This window comes from Cervus canadensis, chromosome 26 (genome assembly GCF_019320065.1).
Source record: "Cervus canadensis isolate Bull #8, Minnesota chromosome 26, ASM1932006v1, whole genome shotgun sequence".
Classification (NCBI taxonomy): domain Eukaryota; kingdom Metazoa; phylum Chordata; class Mammalia; order Artiodactyla; family Cervidae; genus Cervus; species Cervus canadensis.
In genome coordinates, this window is record NC_057411.1 from 8,837,155 (window position 1) to 8,865,001 (window position 27,847).

A 27,847-nucleotide genomic window follows, 5' to 3' on the forward strand; every position below is an offset into this window, starting at 1 on the left:
TGCAGGTCAAGAAGCAACCATTAGAACTCTATATGGAACAACTGATTGGTTCAATATTGAGAAAGGAGTATGACAGGGATATCTGTTGTTACCCTGTTTATTTCACCTATATTCTGAGCACATGATGAGAAATGCCGGGTTGGATGAGTTACAAACTGGAATCAAGATAGACAGGAGAAACATCAACAACCTCAGATATGCAGATGATACCTCTCTAATGGCAGAAAGTGAAAAGAAACTAAAGAACCTCTTGATGAAAGTGAAGGAGGAGAATGAAAAAGCCAGCTTAAAACTAAGATCATGACATCTGGTCTCATTACTTCATGGCAAATAGAAAGAGAAAAGGTGGAAGTCATGACAACTTTCCTCTTTCTGGGCTCTAAAATCACTGCAGATGGTGACTGCAGACATGACATCAGAACACAATTGCTTCTTGGCTGGAAAGCCATGGCAAACCTAGACAGTGTGTTGAAAAGCAGAGACATTACTGATAGCTTATGGTGAATGATGTCAGATTCGTGATCTCTGAAGATTTAGCTTTGGGACCAGGGACCAGGATTGATCACTCAGAGTTTTTGTGTGGCAGAAGTTTTATTACAGCGAAAAAGCTTCTGACATAGACATCAGAAGGGGGTTTGAGAGTGCCCCCCTCCCTAGTCCTATCAAGGTCTTACATACTTTTACCAGACCTACTCCTACAGCATACATCTTAAATTAATAAGATTAGATCTAACAATAGAAGGGTCTTACCAGGCCCACCTACACAAGATACAAACCTCTGAAGATAACAAGATTAGTCAGAAGTTCTGGTTAAGTAGGAGAAACATGTCCTGGAGCAAGATAAAGTGTTGTTATGTAATCATTAGTACAGAGTTTAAGGAAGGACATACCCTTAATCAGGATGAGTTGTTTTGTTGTGTAATCATTAGCTCTGGGCTTAAAGAAAGTTGGTCTTAAATGTTGCTGTCATAACAACTCAGAGGTTAAGAAACAATGTCTTATATGACTAAAACAGAGCAATGTAGAAAAAAATGTTTGTCCCTTTCTCCTTCTCAAGGGCCCTGGACTCCTTATCAACCTACCTAGTAATTAACTCTCTCATTACTCTGCTGACAAAGGTGTGCATAGTCAAGACTATGGTCTTCCCAGTGGTCACATAGGGTTGTGAGATCTGGACTGTCAAGAAGGCAGAGCACCAAAGAGCTGATGCCTTTGAACTGTGGTGGTGAAGACTCCTGAGAGTCCTTTGGACAGCAAAGAGATCGAACCACTCAGTCTTATTTCTTTCTTTTTTTTTCTTTTCCCATTTATTTCCACCAGTTGGAGGCTAACCACTCTACAACATTGTAGTGGCCTTTGCCATACACTGACATGAATCAGCCGTGGATCCACATGTGTTCCCCCTCCAGATCCCCCCTCCCACCTCCCTCTTCATCCCATCCCTCTGGGTCTTCCCAGTGCACCAGTGAACCAGTCAGTCTTAAAGGAAAACAACCCTGAATACTCACAGGAAGGACTGATGTTGAAGCTGAATCAGCTCCAGTATTTGGTCTCCTGATGCCAACAGCCCACTCACTGGAAAAGTCCTTGATGCTGGGAAAGATTGAGGGCAGAAGAAGAAGGTGTCAGAGGATGAGATGGCTGGATGGCATTGCTGATGCAATGGACATGAACTTGGGCACACTTCAGGAGATGGTGAAGGACAGGGAGGCCTGGCATGCTGTGGTCCATGGGGTTGCAAAGAGTAGGACCTGACTAGGGGACTGAACAACAACAATCACAAGCTTTTTTCCCCCGATGAAACCCTAAATAAAAATAAATACTCAAAAAACTAGCTTTTTAAAGAGAAATCTATATTTGGTGTACTACACAACAGCTTAAAATTTAAAAAAATATATTTTTCTCACATCTTAGAAGAAAAAGAATTTGGATACTTAAGCATTCTAAAATGCATACATTGTGTCACATTAATATAGATTCCTATATTCATAAACTTACATATAAATTCATGCATATTTGAATTATATTTTCCTTTGCTTGATGGCCAAACCAATGTTTACTTTTAGATTAATATGAGTAGTAATTTGTTTTTATTTTTATTAATATTTTATGTTATTTTTTGTTTTTTAATTTTTATAATGTTGTTTTGTTTTTTTTTCCATACAAAATACAAAGCAGCCATAATTATATATATATCCTGTAGCTCTCAAGCTCCCCAGATCCCATTTTTCTTAAACCCATGTCAACTATTTTTAGTCAATAATCTGTATTCTTCTTTGTTTCTTCTGGTTGGACTTTTGGGGAAAATTAAGTCGTTTTTCTCTGTTTTTAGACACTTCATTTACTATTTCAGAATGAATATCTGCTCCCAGAGTCCTAGAAAATTCAAGATGAACAAGCCTGGTATCTGTTTGCTTACAAACTATAAGAAAATCAAAAGAGAAATAAAATCAAAATCACAAATGTTACAATTCTTATGTAAATTATTTTATGACATTGTATTATTTAATCCCTAAACTCTGTTTATATTACTTTCATATTAACATTTACATGTGGGTTTAGCATAGATCTAATCAAAATGTAAACTTTCTCCTTTTAGTTATTAACAAATCAAGTTAAGGTTTTTCTGGACAAAAAAATAATTCTGTAATATCTATATTCTCTCTATCCACACTAGTGGTGTGTCTCATTTGATTTGTCTTTTCAAATATGATCTACAGACATATACTAATAACACTGCTATCAACTCCCTTAGAAATCTCAAAAGAAAAATGCAGTGAATAATGACACCAACATAATGATTATTAATACTATATAATTATATATTATTTAATTATCTCCATCTTTCTCAAATGGGTAGGATTGAATGTCTGGGTTCCTTGGCAGTGGTAGGGACCTATGATTAACTGTTCCAACTAGAGCATCTAATTGCAGAGTAAAACCCTCCAAAATTTATTTCCTATACCCATGATGACTAGCAGTATTCTAGCATATCTACTCAACTAGGCTGGATGCTGCAGTGAGGGCATTACAGAAATAAAAGGAACAATCCAGTCAATCCCTCACAAGAAATACACCTTTTTGAATTTAAGGAAGTGAAGTTGTGATTTTGTTACTGGAGCATAATTGATCTATATTAATACATTTAATATGGAGTAGGAAATGGTAACTCACTCCAGTATGCTTGCCTAGATAATTCCATGGAGCAAAGGAAACTGGCAGGCTACAGTCCATGAAGTTGCAAAGAGCTGGACATGACTGAGCACACATGTGCACACACACACACACACACACACAATACATATAATAAGCAGTGACTTTTTTTTTACTATCAATAAATAATTTTGAAATTTTTCCCTTTAGGTTACAAAAAGATAAATATAACCTGATTTCCTTCAATACAAAAGTTAGTGTCCAGAATGGCAATAAAACTTGTTTTTCTGCCTCTTTATGCACTGTATAGTATACAGTAGACAGAGTTATTTTCCCCCTTGCCAAATTTTTATAGATGCAAGTCTAAAGATAAAAACATGAATTTCAACAGGGAGAGAAATAATGAGTCCCCATGGGTAAGTTATCTTTGAGATCTTCAGGGGGTAAACATGAACATCATGACCTTTAGCATGTCTCAGAGAGAAAAAATAACTTTTACCATTACAAAGTAATTCTGTTTAACAAGTCAGATCTGGAAAGCAGGTCACCTGGACCTCATAAAATGTGACATCAAAAGTAATCAATGCATGCAACAGAATCCAAGTAACATAGATTGTACTTGTTGGCATAACAATACTTACTCTTTACAAGGCATCTTGTCCAATGTAATAATTAACATAATATGTTCCTTTGAGCTTAAATTTAAATACATGTAAAGCTATAGAGGCAATACACTTGAACATGTTTAATATACTTTATCAAACATCTAAAAAACTTTATTAAAAAGTATTAGAAGTTTGTATGACTCTGGCATATATTACCTCCATTGCACTATTCAGTAGTGCTGGTTTCCAAGGCAGTTATATTTAATTCTTCATACTCTGGTTCCAAATTTTATATCACCTAGAATGTTTTGTTTTCTACCATATTTCTTCTTTTGCTATATAGTATGCAGAAGTGTGAATTTGCTCAAAATTTTAAGGGATGAAAGAACACATGATGACTCAAACACAAGCATATTTTTCCTTTTGATTCAATTTAACCCTCATACAACTGGCCCACATAAAGAGAGGACTTGACAGCTCAGAGTAAGATCCTTATTTTACAAATATCCTAAGCTACATCAACTAGAAAGGTCCCAGTCACCTCTGTCCCCATCACCACCATTATCGAATATCTTTAGGTCATCTGAACTAATCTACTTATATCCTTTATTTCTGTGTATGTGCTGACACCTGACACCAGAATCTCAGAGTCCCAGGCCACCCTCATCTCTGCCATCCTAATGTCTTTTCACATTCTCTTCTCTCTCTCCATCTCCCACTCACTGCTAACTCATGAAAACATGACACTGTCCCCTTCATTTCCCAGTCCATAATCAGTAAACTTCTCTGTGTTTTCAAGCACTTTCTGAGACTCTTCATCATTGTCTTGCTCTAAGTTCAGGCAACGTTTGAAATGCTCCTGCTGAGCCCACTAAGACAATGACTCTTCTTTCCCGCAGTTTCTTCACAGCACTCTGTTTAAGTTAGAATAATCTCCACTTTGGGGCTTCCCAGGTGGCTCAGTGGGTAAAGAATCTGCCTGAAATGCAGGAGACACAGGAGACATGAGTTCAGTTCCTGGGTGAGGAAAATCCCCTGGAGGAGGGCATGGGAATCCACTCCAGTATTCTTGCTTGAGAAATCCCATGGACAGAGAAACCCGGCAGACTATGGTCCATAGGATCGCAAAGAGTCCAACTTGATTGAAGCGACTGAGCATGCACACACACTCTCCTTCTTTATCTTCCTTGACTCTAGCAAATGGTTTCCCTTTCTCCCTTCCTTAAAGGAAATACTTGAATCGTGCTACTCATATTCTTCTTTAAAATAATTTCAACTTTCACTCTGCCTAAGCTACTTATTTCCATGGAGATAATCCTGTATCTTGTCATCACCAATTACTGTCAAATGTTGATCATCTTGATAACTTCTCTTTTCTGATTATCCAGGTTAATGTTATGGTTAGTTCTTAAAATCACTTCCTCTTGTGTACCTCAACAACTTAGTCCCTCTCTCACATGGCCTTGTATGCCTGAAAAATCCATAACCTGGTTAAATTACCTGCCTACTTTGAGCCTGGACTTAATACAGGTAAATCTTGCAGAAGAAAAAGAGCAGTCACACTAATCGGTCTCTCTTTAAAAATCATGACCAGTAACCTCAAGGAGGCTTAAAACTATTTAGGAGCCACATTATACATCTTTAGCCTCACTTTCTCGTTTCCCTAAAGCATTATTTTACACCTTCAATAGTCTTTTCAAAAGTCAACAACATGGATGGACCTGGAGGGTATTATGCTTAGTGAAATAAGTCAGACAGAGAAACACAAATACTGCATGCAGTCACTTGTATGTGGAATCTAAAAAGTAAAACAAACAAATAAATATGACAAAGCAGAAATAGACTCACAGATATAGAGAACAAACCCATGGTTACCAGTTGGGAGAGGGAAGCTGGGGGGGATGCAAAATAGGAGTAGGGAGTTAAGAAGTACAAACTACTAAGTATAAAATAAAGAACCTACAAGGACATATTTGATAGAACAGGATATATAGCCAATATCTTATCATAGCTATAAGTGGAGTTTAATCTATAAAAGTATTAAATCACTCTACTATAAATCTGAGTGGACACCTATCAACATCTGTGCCCATATACTCTATTTTTCTGATAAAATGGAATTATTAATATTCATTTCTTAAGTCAATTTCTTATGTTTTCATTACATAACACCCTTTTCACCTACTTACTCCTCAGTTCACAACTCTATACTGGATAATAACCATCAGCATATAACCATCCTGCTATTTCTCAATTTACAAAAAAAGTAAAAAGAATAAAAACAAAACAAAGTAAAACAATCATAACAAAAATACTGATAAAATATTCTGTTCAGTGTCAAATTATTTGCTTTTTCTTTTTCTTTTTTCAGAAAATACCCAGCGATTTCTATCTTTGTGTTTTGAACTTAAACAGGTTTTTTGTCCCTATTGTGCAACTATTAATCTTATCAGGTTCATCAGTGACCTCCAAATTGTTAATCCAGTATCGGATGTTCAACTTTAATTTTATTTGGCCTATTAAATACATTTTGACACAGTTGATAATACCTTTTCTTTTATATACTTTGTTTTCCAACTATGACACACTCCTGGGGCTTTCCCTGGTAGATCAGCTGGTAAGATTCATCCTGCAATCCAGGAGACCTGGGTTCGATTCCTGAGTTGGGAAGATACCCTGGAGAAGGGAAAGACTGCCCGCTCCAGTATTCTGGCCTGGAAAATTTCATGGACTGTATAGTCTGTGGGGTTGCAAAGAGTCAGACATGACTGAGTGACTTTCACTTCACTTCACACACTCCTGTCCCCCACAGTTTGATTTGAAATTATGTTCTCCATTTATCAGAAAAAAGTTGCAATATTATTTAAATTGCCTTACTGACAACTAAGCAATTCATGAAAACATATTACTTCAGGCCATTATAATGTAAGCTAGCCTCACGTGCGTGTATATAACCACCCTGTTAAATGAGACTTCGAACTGCTTAAAGTTTTTCTGATATGTCTACATACAATTTCTACTCACTTTCTATATTTCTATACCTCCTATTTTTTCCAACCCATCACAATTTGGTTTCTAACCTTTATATTCCTAATGACAAAACCAACAGTAAATTCAGCAAACAGACAAAGAAATGGAAGTCTTCAGATATAAAGTTTGAATGATAGCCACATTACAGGGCAGACAACTAAAATATCAATGGAAAAAGCAGGAAATATAGTAAAATGAGAGATAAGAGATGTGCGTGAATATTCACATATTGCCTTTAAGTTTATCTGTAGATAAGAAAAGGCATCAGTTTAAGTGGATGGCAATAAAAAGTAAATAAAAAGGAAGATTAAAGTAACAGTTCAAAGAAACAGAACTATACAGATATTAAGCATACGGTGAGTGATTTTATGATACCCTCTGGGTGCTATTAAAACACCCACAAGTAATCTGATTACTTGTCCCATCTGGATTCCACAAAGCTTTAGGTTAGTTGCTGTGTACCTAACTGCACGCCCTCAAAATAATTGGTGTTGTCTTAATATTTTTCCCTTATTAGCTTTCTTCATCATTGTCAAAAATAATACAGAAAGAGCACCCAAAGTTCTTAACCAAATATGGCAAGGGAGTCTCATCTGTTATTTTTATTTTATCTCATTTAGTATCTTTTCTTAGAAGTTTCTCAGATGGAAGAACATTTTTATTTCATCTTGTCTCATCTAGTGCCTTTGGTTTAGATATTTTGCCAGTTTGAACCATATCCTAGTCTACATTCCAGTCAATACACACGTGGCTATGTGAGTATTGTATGCACCACTTATTGCAAATAAAATACATATCCAAGATTTTTAAATCAATAAATAAAACCTTTATATCATTGATGTAACTTGCCTTTGTGTACTGCTGTACCTTCTTTAAAATTTGTTTCTGTTTTAGACATTTCTTAGCAGTGCCAGTTTAAAACGCAATTGTAAACATATATTTTAATGAATTTTTAATACTTTCACATAAATTAATGTTAAAATTTCTTTTTGAAGTCAGTTTATTCAGTAGGAAATAAGTAAATAAGTAAATCTAGTCATTCACAAAGAATTAATTATTTCACATTTACATATTATAATGTAAACTAAGTACATGGTCCTTTGGTAACATTTCCCTTTCCCTCTCCCCGTCTTTTTTCTATCTTTCTTCTTTCTCTCATTCTTTTTTTTTTTTTTTTAAGTTATTGAAGTAGTCAAATCAAAAAAATCTTGGTTTATTATATCTTCATATCTTTCATGGTGACTTGAAAGTTAATATTTAGGTTCTCCCACATCAGGAAAGCCAGTAAATCCAACAATAGGATCCCTTAATATGAACAATTTTCAAAACCAGCTTCCTGGGAATTGTTTAAATATACCCGTAACCAATCTAGCTATTAGTTATAAAGAAGCATGGATACACAGTGTTAGTTGCTCAGTCATGCCCGACTCTTTGAGACTCAGTGGACCATAACTCTCCAGGCTCCTCTGGCCATGGGATTCTCCAGGCAAGAATACTGTGGTGGGTTTCTATTTCCTACTCCTGGGGATCTTCCCGGTCCAGGGAAAAAATATGTTTCTCCTGCATTGGCAGCTGAGTTGTTTACCACTAGCTCCACCTGGAAAGCCCCGATCTTATTCTAAATGCTCTTTCTCCCATTTGGAATACATTTAGGTCTACTTCTAGGTTTAATATACAGGATCTGATTATCTTCAGTTGTAGCTTGAAAAATTTCCCAGTTTTAATAATTATCTTCATGTTTTCTTTGATATTAATTTCAATTCATTCTCCTCAAGCTACTTAATTGTCATTATTTTCTTTATTAGGGTATTGAAATTCATATTTAAATCAGCCTTTCTTAATTCTAAAATTAAAATAAAAAAAAAAAAAACCTCTATGGAAACGGAGAAAATAAGTACTATCTAACAACAATAAAATACAAGTGGGGCAGAAAACATACAGACAGAATATTGAGGGAATTCAAATAAATATAAAGCAAATAAAGCTAGATTAAATTGAAGCATTCTAAAATTTACAAGCCCTCATCTTTTTACCAATCACACATTTTTGTATGTATTTATTCATTTTTATGTGGTGTTTTTGTGTTGGGAAAGATGGGAATATTGAGTGGTGAGAGGGGACATATGTACACTTATGGCTGATTCACACTGAAATCAGCCAATAGCTGTTAACTGGTCAACAGAGTACTACAGCAGGATTTATTGAGGAAGTTAGAAAATAAAGTATATACTCTGTTATGCTGCTGCTGCTAAGTCGCTTCAGTCATGTCCGACTCTGTGCAACCCCATAGACGGCAGCCCACCAGGCTCCCCCGTCCCTGGGATTCTCCAGGCAAGAACACTGGAGTGGGTTATCATTTCCTTTTCCAATGCATGAAAGTGAAAAGTGAAGTGAAGTCGCTCAGTCATGTCCGACTCTTAAAGACCCCATGGACTGCAGCCTACGAGGCTCCTCCGTCCATGGGATTTTCCAGGCAAGAGTACTGGAGTGGGGTGCCATTGCCTTCTCTGACTCTGTTATGAGACAATCTCAAAAAATTTCATATGAGAATAGAAGGCAAGAGCCATATGCATACCATCTTCACAATGATTTAACACAAGCCAAGTCCTATAAGAAGCCTCATATACTAGATTTTGAGACATTCCCTGTTCCCAGTGGTCTGCAGTTTCTTTAGGTAAAATGAATATCAGTTCCATTTGACAACATGGTCCTGGCAGTCTTTGGTGGCTGGTGGGCATTGGCATAACCAAAATGGTTTCCTATCAGTTAATTGATGTAGTATTTTTATAATATTAATTCTCTGGAGCAACGTTAATTCAAGTGAATATACTGAGATGCAAATATCACTGAAAGTCAAAGTACAGTTCAATTGTATTACAGTTACGTAACTCTGGAGTACACCAAAACAGCCTTATGTTGATTACTAAATATTTTCTTATAGACTGTCAATGGAAATGATGCAGTTAATTTTTATGTACATAAAACAGGACAACATGGCAGAGTCAGATAACTGATTTTGGAGATGAGAGTAAGATAAATCTGTAGTGAAAAATCTGTAGTGATCAACTGAATGTTATTGAGCACTGGATGTTATTCACAACTTTGATAATTAATTTAGGCATATAATCTGTTGGTGGGCATTAATTTAGCAACAGTAAATAGGAAAAAGAAACTGAGTAAATATCCAGAAAAACATCTACTTCTGTTTCATTGATTATGCAAAAGCCTTTGGCTATGTGGATCACAACAAACTGGAAAACTCTTAAAGAGATGGGAATACTAGACCACTTTACCTGTCTCCTGAGAAACCTGTATGTTGGTCAAGAAGCAACAGTTGGAACCAGCCATGGAACAACAGACTGGTTCACAATAGGGAAAAGAGTATGACAAGGGTGTATATTGTCACCCTGCTTATTTAACTTCTATGCCAAACACAGTATGCAAAATGCTGGGCTGGATGAATCACAAACTGGAATCAAGATTACTGGGAGAAATGTCAACAACCTCAGATATGCAGATGATACCAGTCTAATGGCAGAAAATGAAGAGGAACTAAAGAACATCTTTTTGAGGGTGAAAGAAGAGAATGACAAAACTGGCTTGAAACAGCATTCAAAATATGAAGATAATGACATTCAGTCCCATCACTTCATGGCAAATAGAAAGGAGGAATCGTGGAAGCAGTGACAGATTTTATTTTCTTAGGCTCCAAAACCACTGTGAACAGTGACAGAAGCCATGAAATTAAAAGACAGTTGGTTCTTGTAAGGAAAGCTATGACAAACCTAGACACCTAGACAGCATATTAAAAAGCAGAGGCATCATTTTGTTGACAAAAGTCCATTAGTCAAAGTTATTCCAGTAGTCATGTATGGATGTGAGAACTGGTCTATTAAAAAAGCTGAGTGCTGAAGAATTGATGCTTTCAAATTGTGATGCTAGAGAAGACTGTTAAGAGTCTTGGACTGCAATGAGAACAAAGCAGTCAATCCTGAAGGAAATTGGTCCTGAATATTCATTGGAAGGACAGTTGCTGAAGCTGAAACTCCAATACTTTGGCCACATGATGCATAGAGCTGACTCATTGGAAAAGACCATGATGCTGGGAAAGACTGAAGGCACAATGAGGAAGGGATGGAAGAGGATAAAATGATTAGATAGCATCACCAACTCAGTGGATGTGAATTTGATCTAACTCCAGGAGATAGTGTGGGATGGAGGAGTCTTGACGTGCTGTAGTTCATGGGGTCACAAAGAATTGGACATGACTCCAGGACTGAACAATAACAAAATATCAGAAGCATGTCATAAAAGTGAAAAAGAAAGAAAATATGTTAACATATATTTTCAATAGTCATCATATATCCTTTCTCAATATATTAATTAGTTCTGTATAGTACAATAATTGTATGTTTTCTGTAGACTTTCAGTTCTTTCAGACACTATTTTCTTTTTTTTTCTTAAATTGCATTTGTTTGTAATTCCTGTTTCAGTTATTCCAGAAAGCAGGTACTCAATAAAATTCTACTGAATATTGAACTTACTTCCTTTCAGAAGCATTAACTTGCTTTCTTTTTATTCTTCTATTGTCCTTGATGGATGAGAGCTTTTGTGATTTAAATTCAGTATGAATTATTTGAAGTCAAGTTTGTGATCATGCTCAATCCTTTCATGTTTGATAAGCTTTTCAGCAATAAATAGTACACTTTTTAGTAGTATTTTTAGAAATTTTATCATCTCCTTTTCTAATTAAGCATTTGAATCTTGGTTTGAATAAAGGATAATGCTTATAATTGAATAATAAGGTACAAAATGCAATTTAAAAAGGCCACTATAATCAGTTTTTCTGTAATATATTACAGCTATCAGTGAAACAGATTGAAGATAATAGTAGATTAAATTTAACCACATTATAGCCAAATTCTTTACCAGCTGAGCCACTAGAGAACCCCAAAAATACTGGAGTGGGTAGCCTATCCCTTCTCCAGCAGATCTTTCCAACCCAGGAATTGAACCAGATTCTCTTGCTTTGCAGGCAGGTTCTTTACCAGCTGAGCTACCAGGGAAACCCGGATTAAATATTCCATGGTAATTATTCTGCTATTGAGATTTTTTTTTTTTTTTTTGGTCACAGTTGAATTGTGTTGGTTTATCACATAACTACAAAAGAGATTTCTTAATCTACATAGTATCTAATATCTACATTACAACAAGTAGAGCAGCACAATTATTTGCTCATTAGGACTATCCACTACAAATATTCAGTAACAAAAATAGGCCTGAAACATTGACAAGATTTTTATTTTGTGTTCAGACAATTTTTATTTTCTCTCACAGATATAGAATTAGAAGTGATAGGGAAAATGAAAAAAAAACAAATGTATAAGAAAGACAGACTTCGTGTAATCTTCTGTTTGGTTTCACTAATTATTAGTTTCCTAATTATATTTTAAATAATTATTTAATAGATTAGGTATACATTTCCATAAAAATGGGGAAACATTCAAGAATATATTATGCCTTGTTAGAAAGCAATAAAGTGTTATTGCAAAGAATTTATAGTCTTCATCTCAGGATAGCAGAAACTTAACTGATAAAATTTTTCATGTGCAATATAAGTAGCAAAACATCAACTTTTGTACAGGAATATTTTACTATCATAAAGCAAAATTAAGGTCTTTTAATACCCAATAGCCTTTTCCATTGATTTTTTTTTTTTCTAAAAAGGCAGTACTCTAAACATTAAATGATTACTTGCCATTGATATTTTGAAACTATTTGTCATCAGTATTTTCCATTTATTTCCAAAATCATTCTGTACATTTATCCATCTTGTTCTGTGCCTGAGAAGGCTGGAATTTATGGACTGAATCAACAGGCTTTCTTGCCCTGGACTTTCCATTGAGTCAGGACAATAGCAAAGGAAACTAGTGGATAGGGTGAGTGAGGCTGAAGTATGTATTCTCCAGGCTTCGTTTTGTCTGGCTGCAGATTGGCTGTGGCCGTGTTCTGAACACAAGGCCCAATTCCTGTCTCGTGGCCCTGTTAGTCTGCAATACTCTCTTCAGGTTCTCGTAACCTCTCCATCCCCTCAAGCCCCTGAGGTCTAGAGCTGATGACACTCCTGTCCTTGTTGAGTCTAGTCTGAAGCCTTCACCTTTCTTTGTTTTCCTTCTTCATGACCATATATTTGTAAACAGTCATTTTATTCAATCATCTTTAATTGTTTCATGTCAGTACACCATGTGGTTTGTGGTGGAATTTGAACTATTACATTTTTATTAGATTGTACTGTAGTATTTTTGTGTTGGACAGTATTATGACTCAAATATCCAACATCATCAGAAAGGTAATTATGTTGCATTTTTAATGTATAGACATATCAAACACATTAAAATTTTAATCTATCTTTAGTAAGTACTAACTATACATTTGTCTACCAAGAGTATAGTCACTTAGGGTCATTATAATTTAAATATTTTATTAATACTGATAGCTATAATTTCATATACAAATACAAATGGTATGGATCAAAACACTTTGCAAAACTGTTCTCTAGATAGGCTTACCATTTGTACTACTATAAATACCATATGAAGGTACCTATTATTCAAGTGGTAATTGTATAAATTAACAATTCTCTTTAAATTTAGTCAATCACTAGATAATAAGTAGCATATTACTATTTTAATAAGCATTTTGATTGCCAGTGAATTAGCTATAATTTCATATACAAATACAAATGGTATGGATCAAAACACTTTGCAAAACTGTTCTCTAGATAGGCTTACCATTTGTACTACTATAAATACCATATGAAGGTACCTATTATTCAAGTGGTAATTGTATAAATTAACAATTCTCTTTAAATTTAGTCAATCACTAGATAATAAGTAGCATATTACTATTTTAATAAGCATTTTGATTGCCAGTGAATTTAAATAAATTTACATTTACTTTCTTTTGCTTATTGGCAAAGTGACTTTTTCTTTAGTAAAATGCTTTTCATGTTTTACCCCTTTACATCGGAATGATTAAGCTACTAAAGGTCTTTGATGTTCAAGTTTCAATTACAGGCAGATTTTGGATGGTGATGTTTTACCATTGGGACAGGACAAGCAGGAGAGGAGTTATTTCTGAGTATAGGTGATGATTTTGTTTTGTGAGAAGTTTGTTGTAATTAAATGACATTCAAATAGGTGTAGGTAGTTGATTATAAAGTCTATTCAAGCTTGATAGAGTGATTCTTACTGAAAATAGATTTTAGATATTTCAGAATATATATAATTGACATCATCTGAATGAGTAATATGTAAACTAATAAGAAATATGACTATTCTAAGCTATACCAATTTTCTGGAGTGAGCTTGTTAAAAAAGTTCACATAGAGATAGTAGAAGTAGAGAGGGAAGAGGACAATTAGAAGCATGTAACATGGAAACCAAGGGAAGTGAGAGAATTCTATATTGTCACATACTGGGAGAGGTCTAATAAAATAAAAAAAAATGATGCATTGTTTTAATTAATAAAAATAGTTTATGACTGACTATGTTGAGTGACATTTCAGGGTTATGATAGAACTAGCAACATTAAGTTAAACAGAGTGAAATTAACTGGAGTTGAATAACTGGAGATGTGAGTTGTGAAAACAATTCATGCGAGGGGTTTTATTATGAAAGAAAATAAAGACAGCTTTGGTTTTAGGAAGATGTGGAACTGTACTAGTTTGACTTAGTTCTGAAAATTAAACATTGAATAGAATCGAGCATATTTGAATCTAATGGGAGGAAGATAGTTGGGTCAGAAAACTAAGAAACAAGAGAAAAGGGGTAGCTGATAGATTTCTGTACCAAAGAGTATAGAAAGGGAGAAGACCCAAAGCATAAACTGAAAACTAAACTTAAGAGCAAAACCAGCACTTTGCAACAAGAGAAACCTGGAAATCATAGATGCAGTTGCAATTACGTGTGCCAGTGCACTGGCGTTAAAGTAAGTGTTATTACTTTGATGGCATGTAGATTATCTGGAAAAATAAAACTGATTTTTTTTCTCCTTGATTGGAAAATATGGTCGGTGGTACGATTAAAGATTTGAGTATCATAGAAAAGTTTAAAATACCTACCAGAGACTTGCTTCAGCACAAGCAAACTTGGGAGAAGCACATATCTGGTAAATGGGTGTGAGCGATTTCACTGTGGGAATGAGAATGTTCTAAAACTGATTTATGGTGGTGATTAACCACTTGGTAAGTTACTAAAAATCACTATATTGCACACTTGAGGGGGTACATTTATATTATAATGGGTATATTATAATATGTAAAATGTGCCTCAATAAACATGTCTTAAAAAATAGTTGCTGAGGCTTTCAAGATGCTAAGTAAGAAATGTATGAAAAGCATAAAAGAATGAGAACCACTCCCATTATGTTTTCAAAGCTAAGTACAAAATAGAGGTCTAATTATATCACATTTTGTTTTGAAGATGTTAGAAAACATCTTCAGTCATTGCAAGTGTTAATCACTCAGTCATGTCCAACTCTTTGTGACTCCATAGACTGTAGCCCTCCAGGCTCCTCTGCCCATTTAATTTTCCAGGCAAGAATGCTAGAGTGGGTTGCCATTTCCTTCTCCAGGGGATATTCCTGACTCAGGGAATGAACCCAGGTCTTCTGCATTGTGGCAGATTTTTTACTGTCTGAGTCAACAGGGAATTGCAACAGTTATTGCAAGGGAGGTTGTTCAAACAAAGTTATAGTATTTAGTTATTATTGATATTTAAAATCAATATATAAAAGGGTGAAAGTTAAAGGACCTAGGAGAAGAATTCATATCAATATACAAAAGGGTGAAAGTTACAAAATCTTTGAGAAAAGCTTTTAAGATTACCTGAAGAGCTTAATATATGTATCTTCAGGAGTGTGTAACAGTGGGGGTTGTTTGACTCATTCATCACTCGTGAGAATAGCAGCCTGATTTGCTACTCTGGTGGTAGAGTCTACATCAGAATTGATCTGCATTCCCAGAATTTGCTGGAGGTAAAAGAAGCATATGTTTTTCCTGCACATCAGATTTGAGCCTAGTGGAAGTAATAAAGTCATGCTGGGGCCATCTTGGAAGTACTCTGAATTTGAAGACTTTCTGAATGAGCAATGAGATTTCTACAGAGTGTGTGGTAGACTATGCAAAATCAGAGGCTGAAATTAAACCAGAAGAGGTGAGCCAGAGGAGATCTTACCCATATTTGGGGAAGGCAAGTGAGAAAAATCCAGGGAGAGGATAGTGGATCAGTAAAAATATTAAACAATAAAGTGAAGTGAAGTTCGCTCAGTCGTGTCTGACTCTTTGAGACCCCACGGACTATACAGTCAATGGAATTCTCCAGGCCAGAACACTGGAGTGGGAATCCCTCCACTGGAACGGGATCCCTTCTCCAGGGGATCTTCCCACCCAGGGATTGAACCTAGGTCTCCTGCATTGCAGGTGAATTCTTTACCAGCTGAGCCACAAAGGAAGCCCTTAAACTTTATTAACACCCTCCAAATCAATAGACGACTAATGTCATATGATATTAACAGAAAAATGAGATCTTCCTTTACTATTACACCTTTTCTATCTATTTTTTTGAGCTGAAACGACTACAAATCACAACTAGAAATCTACAACCAAAGAGAATAAAGAAAGTCAGTGAAATGGAGAAGAGCCCAAATTTATCTTATTTTTAATTGCAGCGTTGATCTAGAAACAAGCCATAAATGAAGGAGGGGGGAATTTAAAATGAATATCAGAGATTTCATCATTTTATGATCCTGAATTATCATTGACTGAAATTAAACTGTTGTTTGTAGCTACAGTTAAAAAAGTCTTTTTTTTTTTTTTGGTCTAAGTGTGATTAAAAAAAATAAAAAGTTCAACCTAGAGAATAGTAAGTACAAAGAATATTAATGGAGAAGCAAAATGTCAACTTTTGATTTCTCTGTGTCAAGTTCCAGTTTTTTGACATTGGTTAAAAAGAGATAGACTGCCTGGCAGTATGAAAGACTCATTTGAAATTAGAGATCATAAAATTATGGTCATCTATAGTCAGTCTGAGCATGTGATTTTTTTTTTTTTTTTTTTAAGTAGGCAGTGATAGAATATTGTAGTTAAAAGTATAGACCATGGAACCAGGCTGCCTTCTTTTCAATCCTGATTAAACCACTTAATGGCCATATGATTTTGGTCAAATTACTTAAATTCTTTTAATCTCCAGTTATCCATTTTTAAGTAGTGAATTAATGGTAGTGCTAATTTTAGGTGACTTTGAGGATTATAAAATTGGTATACATTAGCACTTAAAATAGCAAATGGTACAGGATAAGCATTGTATTAATGTTACGTATCATTGTTATAAATGTTCCTCAGCAGCTCTCAATTGCTGATGAATAGGAAAGGAATATGATAATGTATAAAATTACACAGGATCAGGATGTGATGCAATGAAATGATTATTGGTGAGTTTTGAAACTTCAGATGAGTTAAAGAGCTACAGAAACTATGCTGAATAAATAGAATGTAAGAGCACAAGTGACCTGATAGCAACTTAGAAAGTGATGACTTCCTTGTGAAGCAAATGAAGAGATAATTAAGTAATCACATATTATGCGATATACAAAGTAAAATACAGAGGGTTATGGGACTTAATATGTAAAGGAAATTTCAAAACTATAGAAGGCTGAACTAATGGAAAGTATTTGAAAGTGAGGAGAAGGAAATCTCTTGGTGGGCAATCAGAGATAGAATATTAGACATAGAATAGTTAATTGCCAGGGTCCAGCCTCGGCAGGATCTGGGGGATACCCTCAGGATGAACGGCGTCGGCGAGAGAGAGAGAGAGAGAGAGAGAGAGAGAGAGAGAGAGAAAGAGAGAGAGAGAGAGAGAGAGAGAGAGAGTGACCAGACGGGGGTGTGTCTGGCAATGCTTTATTTTTTATCGTGGCTTTTATACCCTAAATTAGTACATTTCTAAGGGGAAGATAGTTTAACATTACATCAGCTTCAGCTTGTTCTTCACGAAACCAGGGTGTTTTCTGCATACTTCTTTGTTTATGAGGGTCTTGTGCATTGTCTTCTGGCCTTGGGGCCTATTGACATTTTATGACCTAGGTGAATGCAAAGCTGTTTTCCGTAATCTATTCTTTAATGAACACAAAGGTCAGTCCTTTTGCAGAAGTTATCAGTTAAATTTATCTAAAAGGTTTACCACACAAAGACTCTGCGGCTCCAGTGAGGCAGCCCCTGTTTAGCATTCCTGGTTAAAATTAACAATTCTAAACTCTTATTTTTCTAAATCTTTAACTATAACCACTTTTAGAATAATATTTTTATGTTCTCTAATAGGGCTTCCTCACCCCCGAAGGGCTCTGTGTCTATTAGGGCCTGTATGTGATCAGGTTCTTTATGCTGTTTTATGATTAGGGTATTATAAGCAATCATGCATATTAGTACCAAGGGCATAAATGCATTTGCCAAACAAATTAAAATACCAGCAAAGGAGTTTAAATTAAAACACTCCTTTCACCCTGGATAATCTCATAAAATAACCACAACCGGAGAAACTTATTGATTAAAGTTCTAAATTGATTCTTATTTGGAAAGAGATCAGGGAAGGCCTTCTGCCTGTGTCACAGAAATAAGGGAGTAGTCTACTGAAGTAAGCATCAGAAAGACAGATATCATCTTTAAGGTGAGCGCCGGGGGCAGCTTTTCAGAATCCCTGAAAACCTGATCCGCCTTGCCCCTCAGGTTTTCTCCCCTATGACCTTGTCATGGGTGGGATCTCGAGTGCTGGCTCCTGGCAGTTAATTATGTTGGGAAAGCTCTGGGGGGTGACAGTGGGAACAGCATTTAGAGTAGAAACAGAGAAAAAGACAAAGGAAAAAAAAATAGAAAAGGAAGATTAGGATTTGAGTATTGAGCTATTTGTGTGTGGCTTTGAAGCTCACTCAGAGTTAATAGTTGTTCAGTTTAGTTCAGTTCAGTCGCTCAGTCGTGTCCAAATCTTTACGAGCCCATGAACCGCAGCACACCAGGCCTCTCTGTCCACCACCAACTCCCGGAGTTTACCCAAACCCATGCCCATCGAGTCAGTGATGCCATCTTATCACCATCTCATCCAGCCATCTCATCCTCTGTCGTCCCCTTCTCCTCCTGCCCCCAATCCCTCCCAGCATCAGGGTCTTTTCCAATGAGTCCGCTCTTCGCATCAGGTGGCCAAAGTACTGGAGTTTCAGCTTCAGCATCAGTCCTTCCAATGAACACCAAGGACTGATCTCCTTTAGGATGGACTGGTTGGATCTCCTTACTTACAGTCCAAGGGACTCTCAAGAGTCTTCTCCAACACCACAGTTCAAAAGCATCAATTCTTCCACGCTCAGCTTTCTTCACAGTCCAACTCTCACATCCATACGTGACCACTGGAAAAACCATAGCCTTGACCAGACGGACCTTTGTTGGCAAAGTAATGTCTCTGCTTTTTAATATGCTATCTAGGTTGGTCATAACTTTCTTTCCAAGGAGTAAGCATCTTTTAATTTCATGGCTGCAGTCACCATCTGCAGTGATTTTGGAGCCCCAAAAAATAAAGTCTGACACTGTTTCCACTCTCTCCCCATCTATTTCCCATGAATTGAGGGGACCAGATGCCATGATCTTAGTTTTCTGAATGTTAAGCTTTAAGCCAACTTTTTCACTCTCATCTTTCACTTTCATCAAGAGGCTTCTTTAGTTCTTCTTCACTTTCTGCCATAAGGGTGGTGTCATCTGCATATCTGAGGTTATTGATATTTCTCCTGGCAATCTTAATTCCAGCTTGTGCTTCCTCCAGCCCAGCGTTTCTCATGATGTACTCTGCTTATAAGTTAAATAAGCAGGGTGACAATATACAGCCTTAATGTACTCCTTTTCCTATTTGGACCCAGTGTGTTGTAGGAGGAATTAAAACTTTAAAATGTTGGTAAGTAACCAGGACTTTAATGAATACAAGTGGAGAGGAAAAATGGTGTTTGACTTATGTGATTTCATTAATTATATTTTATTAACTATATTGTACAATTCTGATCATAATTCTTACCATACAGAGTTTGCTACATAAGTATGACTTTAGAAGGGTATGTGCCTTAAAGGAGCTAAGATTTTCTTGTTGAAACAACAATGGTCTAGAGGACACAATGTGGAATAAGGAGGGTCTGATCCTATATCTGACTGTGTGATAATCATAATGGGAGTTTTTGTGGGTTATGGAAGCAGAAGCAGTTTTCATCTGAAAAAGGTGCAGGCAAAAATAGTACCATTGAAGGAAAGCCAGGCAGTATTGAAGACAGAGATGTACAAAGAATGATATGTAATATGTTGAAGCATATGAAAAGTTTATTTCACCATAGAATAGGTTATCACAGAATGATTTCAGATGGAGAACACAGAGCCTGAACATGTTTGTTCATTACATTGATAGTGTCATGCTAATATATCTATTGGCAGAAAAGTAATAATTGCTCCCCAACATATGGTAAGATTTGTGTTTACACATAAGGTAAAAGCTTTATCCATCCATTCAGGTGAAAGCAAGACATAATTCTAGGCACTGTTTTAACATCAGTTCAGTTCAGATGTTCAGTCATGTCCGACTCTTTGGAACCCTATGGACGGCAGCACGCCAGACGTCCCTGTCCATCATCAACTCCTGGAGCTTGCTTAAACTCATGTCCATTGAGTTGGTGATGCCATCCAACCATCTCATCCTCTGTCGTCCCTTTCTCATCCTGTCTTCAATCTTTCCCAGCGTCAGGGTCTTTTCCAATGAGTCAGTTCTTTGCATCAGTTGGCCAAAATATTGGAGCTTCAGCTTCAGTATGAATGCATATTTACAGGATGAATGAATTTTCAGGACTGCTTTCATTTAGGATTGACTGGTTCCATCTCCTTGCAGTCCAAGTTCAAGGGACTCTTAAGAGTCTTCTCCAACACCACAGTTCAAAAGCATCAATTCTTTGGCACTCAGCTTTCTTTATGGTTCAACTCTCACATCCATACATGACTCCTGGAAAAACCATAGCTTTGACTAGACAGACGTCTGTTGGCAAAGTAACGTCTCTGCTTTTTAATGTGCTGTCTAGGTTGGTCATAGCTTTTCCTCCAAGGTGCAAGCATCTTTTAATTTCATGGCTGCAGGCACCATCTGCAGTGATTTTGGAGCCCAGGAATATAGTCTATCACTGTTTCCATTGTTTCTCCACCTATTTGCCATTAAATGATGGGACTGGATGCCATGATTTTCATTTTTTGAATGTTGAGTTTTTAGCCAGATTTCACTCTCCTCTTTCACTTTCATCAAGAAGCTCTTTAGTTCCACTTTGTTTTCTGCCATAAGCATGGCATCATCTACACATCTGAAGTTATTGATATTTCTGCCAGCAATCTTAATTCCAACTTGTGCTTCATCCAGTCCAGAATTTCGCATGATGTACTCTGCATGTAAGTTAAATAAGCAGGATGACAATATACAGCCTTGATGTACTCCTTTCCCAATTTTGAACCAGTCTTTTTTCCATGTCTGATTCTAACTGTTGCTTCTTCACCTGCATACAGATTTCTCAGGAGGCAGGTAAAGTGGTCTGGTATTGCCATCTCTTGAAGAATTTTCCACAGTTTGTTGTGATCCACAGAGTCAAAGGTTTTAGCATAGTCAGTGAAGCAGAAGTAGATTTTTTTTTTCTGGAATTTTCTTGCTCTTTCTATGATCCAACGGGTGTTGGCAATTTTATCTTTGGTTCCTCTGCCTTTTTTAAGTTCAGCTTGAACATCCAGAAGTTCTTGTTTCATGTACTGTTGAAACCTAGGTTGGAGAATTTTGAGCATTACTTTGCTAGCATGTGAGATGAGTGCAATTGTGTGGTAGTTTGAACATTCTTTGGCATTGCCTTTGTTTGGGATTGGAGTGAAAACTGACCTTTTTAACATAACTGACCAAAAAAGAAAGAAAGAAAGAAAGAAAGAAAAAGACAACGTTGGCTGAAAGGCAACAGATAATAAGGATAAAATCTAATGAATAAGTTATTAGAGAAAGTTATAAGTGTCATGGTGTTTTTAAAAAATTGTGCAAGTTAAAAAAGTTTCAAGGGATTTGGCAGGGTTACAGAGTAACATGTTAGATACTGAGAGGGAGATATTTGAGCAAATTCTTGAAGAATTTGGAGAATGTATCCATGAGTACACATAGGAGAACATTCCTGTCAGAGAAGAGGACCAGTACAGAACCCTAAGGGTTACTCTTTATCACATTTACTCATGTCAGTAATGATGATAGTTTTAAATTTAGTGATATATTTAAGGTTATAAGATGTGTTAAGAATCATATATTTTGATAAATTAAAAAAGGTAGCCCAGGATGGATGCATGAGATAAGTGCTCGGGGCTGGTGCACTGGGAGGACCCAGAGGGATTGGGTGGAGAGGGAAGTGGGAGGGGGGATCGGGATGGGGAACACATGTAAATCCATGGCTGATTCATGTCAATGTATGGCAAAAACCACTACAATATTGTAAAGTAATTAGCCTCCAACTAATAAAAATAAATGAAAAAAATAATACTAATAGAAAAAAAAAAGAAAATCAAGGCTTACAACCTCCAAAAAAAAAAAAAAAAAGGTAGGGCTCATGAATGGATAAAAGTGTGCCACAACCTAAGGGGCATGATTATTTTAGTTTTCTGTGCCTGACATTCAAATGTTACAAAGCTCTGTCTGTGGTTCTTCAGGCAATCTTTCTACCAGATCTAATCCCTTAAATCTGTTCATCACCTCCACTATACAATTGTAAGGGATTTTATTTGGGTCATACCTGAATGGCTCAGTGGTTTTCCCTACTTTCTTAAATTCAAGCCTGAAGTTTGCAATAAAGAGCTCATAATCTGAGCCACAGTCAGCTCCAGGTCTTGTTTTTACTGTTTTTACTGTATAGAGCTTCTACATCTTCGGCCACAAAGAACATAATCAATCTGATTTTGGTTCTGATCATTTGGTTATGTCCATGTGTAGAGTCAGCTCTTGGTTTTTTTTTTTTAAACTTTATTTTCTATGACCATTGTTCCCTTTACAAAACTCTATTAGCCTTTCCCCTGCTTCATTTTGTATTCCAAGCCTAAACTTGCCTGTTACTCCAGGTATATCTTGACTTCCTTCTTTTGCATGCTAACCCCCTATGATGAAAAGAACATCTTTTTTTTTTTTTTTTCTTTTGGTGTTAGTTCTAGAAAGTCTTGTAGGTCTTCCTAGAACCAGTCAACTTCAGCTTCTTCAGCATCAGTAGTCAGTGTATAGACTTGGATTACTGTGAGGTTGAATGGCTTGCCTTGGAAACAAATTGAGATTGTTCTATCATTTTTGAGATTGCACCCAAGTACTGCCTTTTGGACTCTTTTGTTGACTTCAAGGGCTACTCCATTTCTTCTAAGGCATTCTTGTCCACAGTAGTAGATATAATGGTCATCTGAATTAGATTCACTCATAACCGTCAATTTGAGTTCACCAATTCCTAAGATGTCAATGTTCACTCTTGCCATCTCCTGCTTGACCTTGTCCAATTTGCCTTAATTCATGGACCTGACATTCCAGGTCCCTATGCAATATTGTTCTTTACAGCATCAAACTTTACTTTCACCACCAGACATATTCACAACTGAATGTCATTTCTTCTTTGGTCTAACCTCTTCATTTTTTCTGTAGCTATTAGTAATTGCCCTCTGCCCTTCCCCAGTAGCATATTGGGCACCTTCTGACCTGTGGAGGCCTCATTTTCCAATGTCATATCTATTTGCCTTTTCATACTGTCCATGGGGTTCTCACGGCAAGAATTCTGGAGTGGTTTGCCATTCCCTCCTCCAGTGGACCACATTATGTCAGAACTCTTCACTATGACCCATCCATCTTGGGTGGCCCTGAATGGCATGACTCATAGCTTCATTGAGTTATGCAAGCCCCTTTGCCATGACAAGGCTGTGATCCATAAAAGGGATCCTTGAAGGACATTCAATTAAAAGTGAACATATATCAAAGAACAAAATGCCTACAACCTTATAGATGTAATTATTTGTGTATCTAGATAACTAATTTATCTTATTTTATTTATGCTATACTGTGAGGAACAGGTAGGAAAAACTGCATTTCCATTTGGTTATAAAAGCTTCCAAAATCATAGGAGCATATTATAGAATCTACATAGAAATGGAAGAGATGAATAAGAGGTTATAATCAAGTAGTAAATTTTTCATTCTCCCACTTGCCTAATATTCACACTGACTTAATTTCACTTTTATAAAAGAAGCTTTCAGTGGGTACAGCAATATTTCTTTAAAGTAATTTGAGCTTTAGGAAATTTATTTAATTATATGATGTATAAATACAATGAGGCCTATAACAAGTGGGAGTAGAACATTTATAAATCCAGTTTTTAAGTAGTATTATTTCACTGAAGAAAATATACATCTGGTATTTATTATATGAAACTCACTGGGTGATATAAAAAATGAACTAAAAATAACAAAATATAAATAAAATACATAAGAAACATTATTAGACAAGGAAACTAGCAGAGGGGTGTATGCTTATTTTCAGTTAATTTATATTCAAAAGTAAGACCACGAAACATTTTTATAAAGATACAATAGGAATTGAAAATTAGCAAGTCATGCCACTAAAGCAAAGGTCAACATATTTGATTATTAACTGCTGCTATACTCTTTGTCAGCATGAATTCTAAGTTTTGTAACCTCCTTATGTTTCCTGATATATGGAATTTTTTTTAAATAATATGAGGCCAGTTCAATTAACTGTCCCACTGTGAGGAAAGGGTTATAGCTTGGGATAAAAACATTTTATTTCTTATTTTTATTATTTAATAACTAGTGAAACAAACTACTTATATACTAAGAAGTGCAATTGCTAATTACATCTAAAGATTTGTTATTACGGTTTTATATCAGTGGCAGCAGAAAATGGATGAAGAGCATTTTCCAGTTTTACTCAGATAATCAGTTACTGAAAGACTTAATGGAAAGGAAAGGTGAGAATTGGAATAAATGTTATGTGACTTTAACCTGATAAACTATTAATGAAATGTGTATTTTTTAAAAAATAAATTGCTAGTTAAGCAATTAGCTCAACCACAAAAGATGAATAATAATGTCTTATTAAAAGATAAAATAAGATTAGGTAGTATTTTCTACACTGGTGAACTTGAACTTACTGCTCGACATGTTTGACATTAAAGAGAGTTATTCTAGTGGGCAACCTTGCTGATGTGAACACAGAAAACAAAAAGTGGCTAGACTTTGGTAAAGTTTATCTTCAGAGGAAATTGGGCCAGTGGGGCCAAGATCTGTGTTCCGAAAGAAATAGATTAAAATCATAATCCAGAATAAATTGTGCCTCAGATTGTTCATTTCACATGGTTAGAGTTTTACGTGGAGAATGTGCCCACATATTCTTGGAAAGTCTAAATTCAGCATTAACAATATGAGAAACCCCCAAATATCATCAGGTCTTCTCATGGATCTCCTGGCTGCTGCTGCTGCTGCTAAGTCACTTCAGTTGTGTCTGACTCTGTGCGACCCCATAGACGGCAGCCCACCAGGCTCCCCCGTCCCTGGGATTCTCCAGGCAAGAACATTGGAGTGGGTTGCCGTTTCCTTCTCCGGATCTCCTGGCTAGGATAGGATAAATTTTGAAGATAAGTGTTTTTTTTGTTTTGTTTTTTCCTGATGAGAATAGTTGAGTCTAAGACAGACAGGATTAATCAGTTCCAGTAGCTCACAACATTCAAGGAGATGCCTCACCCTGGGATGAGCTCACAGTAGCCTTACTAACATATCGCTAGTATTCCCAGTGAGAAATACACAAGAGCTGAGCCTTCAAGAGATTCAGTATTAATAATGTACTATTTGAAAGGAAAAAGAAAAATCTAGAGGGAAAAAAAGTTGATCTGGAAGTTTTAATTTCTTTATAGTCTTTTTATGCTTCAAAGTAGATAGCCATGGAATTTCTGGGGGTTTTAATAAAATATGTAGCACAAAAATTATAAGATGCACTACACCATGAAGTGATAGGTAATTTCGAAGTACATATATTAAAGCTAAGCCAAAAATGGTTGATAAAAATGAAAAATAAATTAATTTTATATGAAATATACTTCAATAATGATGTTCAAAATAGTTACATATATCTCTTCGTGCTGTAACTTCCTCAATTTGGTGGGTTTTTTCAACTAGGCTTTCCTGGTGGCTCAGATGGTAAAGAATTTGCTGCAACGCAGGCGACCCAGAGTTCGATCCCTGGGTCCAGATGAATCGCTGGAGAAAGGAATTGCTACCCACTCCAGTATTCTTGCCTGGAGAATTCCAAGGACAGAGGACACTGGCCGGCTACAGTCCATGGGGTTGCAAAGAGTTGGACACAACTGAGAGACTAACACACTTCTTCAGTGTGTGGGAGATTATACTAAGAGATTTGATTTTGTTAGTTTTGGGATTAATGGTATATAAAAATTCCAATTATGAAAAGTAGATCATAAAATAGATGACAAGAAGCACATTGTAAAACAGTTTCACCTACAGCTTGATTCACTGGAGAAATTTTTTAAGCATTCTATTCACTTAAAATAATATTTAGTTTATAAAATCATCCCCAAAGAGCTCTTTTGAAACACATATCTCAAAGAACAATTTCTAATATACTAAAGATCATTTTTGAACACATAGAAAAAGTAGTCCACGGTAAATTTAGTAGCTATAAGAAGGTATTTCAAAAAAAGAAAAAAAAAAGAAGAAGAAGAAGAAGGAGGTATTTCAAAGACTAAAATTGATTGATATTAGACATACCTAGTTTTAACTTGATATCTCTTTGGGGTTAAATACAGGTTATTCCACTGTTTGCACACTGTATTTGGATTGCAAATATAGTTAATGGGGAAAAAATAACAGAATCAATGTGTAGTTGAGTTAAAGGTTATGGAAGTTTGTGTTATAAGTAGGAGGATTGATACAATAGGCATATTCTTTGTGGATGTGTGGTAAAAAAAAAAAAAATACTAGGGTAAAGGGCAGCTGCGTTTAGCTTTTCTCTAAGGAGTTAAGGCAATGTAAATTTAATTAATTTTCAAATACTTTGCATTATTAATCATTTTATAAATTTGTGGTGTTTGCTTCTTACTTCTTGAGAGATTTACATTTTCAAAAGTTCCATTCCAAGCTTGTTTCTTCATCAGTCTTCTTTCCTTTCAAGTACTTCAAATGTTATTTTTGTTCTTTTGAAAATTACCTTACATTTCCTAGAACCTTTTAGACTTGTTCATTTCTAAGCCTGTGTGCTAAGTTGCTTCAGTCATGTCCTACTTTTTTGAGACCCCATGGACTGTAGGCCAGGCTCCTCTGTTCATGGGGTTTCCCATGAACGGGGTACCATTTCCTTCTCCAGGGGATCTTCCAGACACAGGGATCAAACCTGCATCTCATGCATTGGCAGGCAGATTCTTTACCACTGAGCCACCAGGAAAGCCCACTGATTGGTTATCAAATGCTATAAATTCTACCCAGACCCTTAAAACTAATCTGTATCAAATCAGCTGTTCCTAATAATCATAGACCCATGTTATCAGAATTTCCTCCCAAATCCCATGTGTAATCTTTCCCTGAGTTAATTGTCTGCACATAGCAATCATATTTAACTTGGAGATAAATTTACAGTTAGAATTACTATTAGTCAAATGATAATTTAAAGCTGTATTTCTCTTGAAGTTTACTGCTCCAATTTTAAATGCTTATTTTAAAATTTTGAGTCCTATTTTCCTGCTTTGATCTCTTGAGGCAGACTTTCTTGGGGAGGAACTTAGAAATCCATGTTTTCTACCATATCTTCAGGTGATTCTCATGCATGATGATCTTTTGAGAGCTAAGATTAATGGTCAAACCCCTGCTCATTGGAATCACCAGGGGGGCTTGTTAGAAAGGCAGATTACCAATGTTGCCACCTGGA

General features: G+C 36.0%; 1 long non-coding RNA gene across 1 annotated transcript in view; it reads right to left on the minus strand.

Moving 5' to 3' along the window:
• Positions 1–301: 301 nt before the first annotated feature.
• Positions 302–27,847, minus strand: part of LOC122428285 — a 29,283-nt gene continuing 1,737 nt past the window's right edge. The window contains exons 2-3 of the long non-coding RNA XR_006265683.1: positions 23,592–23,599; positions 302–494 (exon numbers count right to left, since the gene is read on the minus strand). This is a non-coding gene — a long non-coding RNA (uncharacterized LOC122428285). The remainder of the gene's footprint in view (positions 495–23,591; positions 23,600–27,847) is intronic.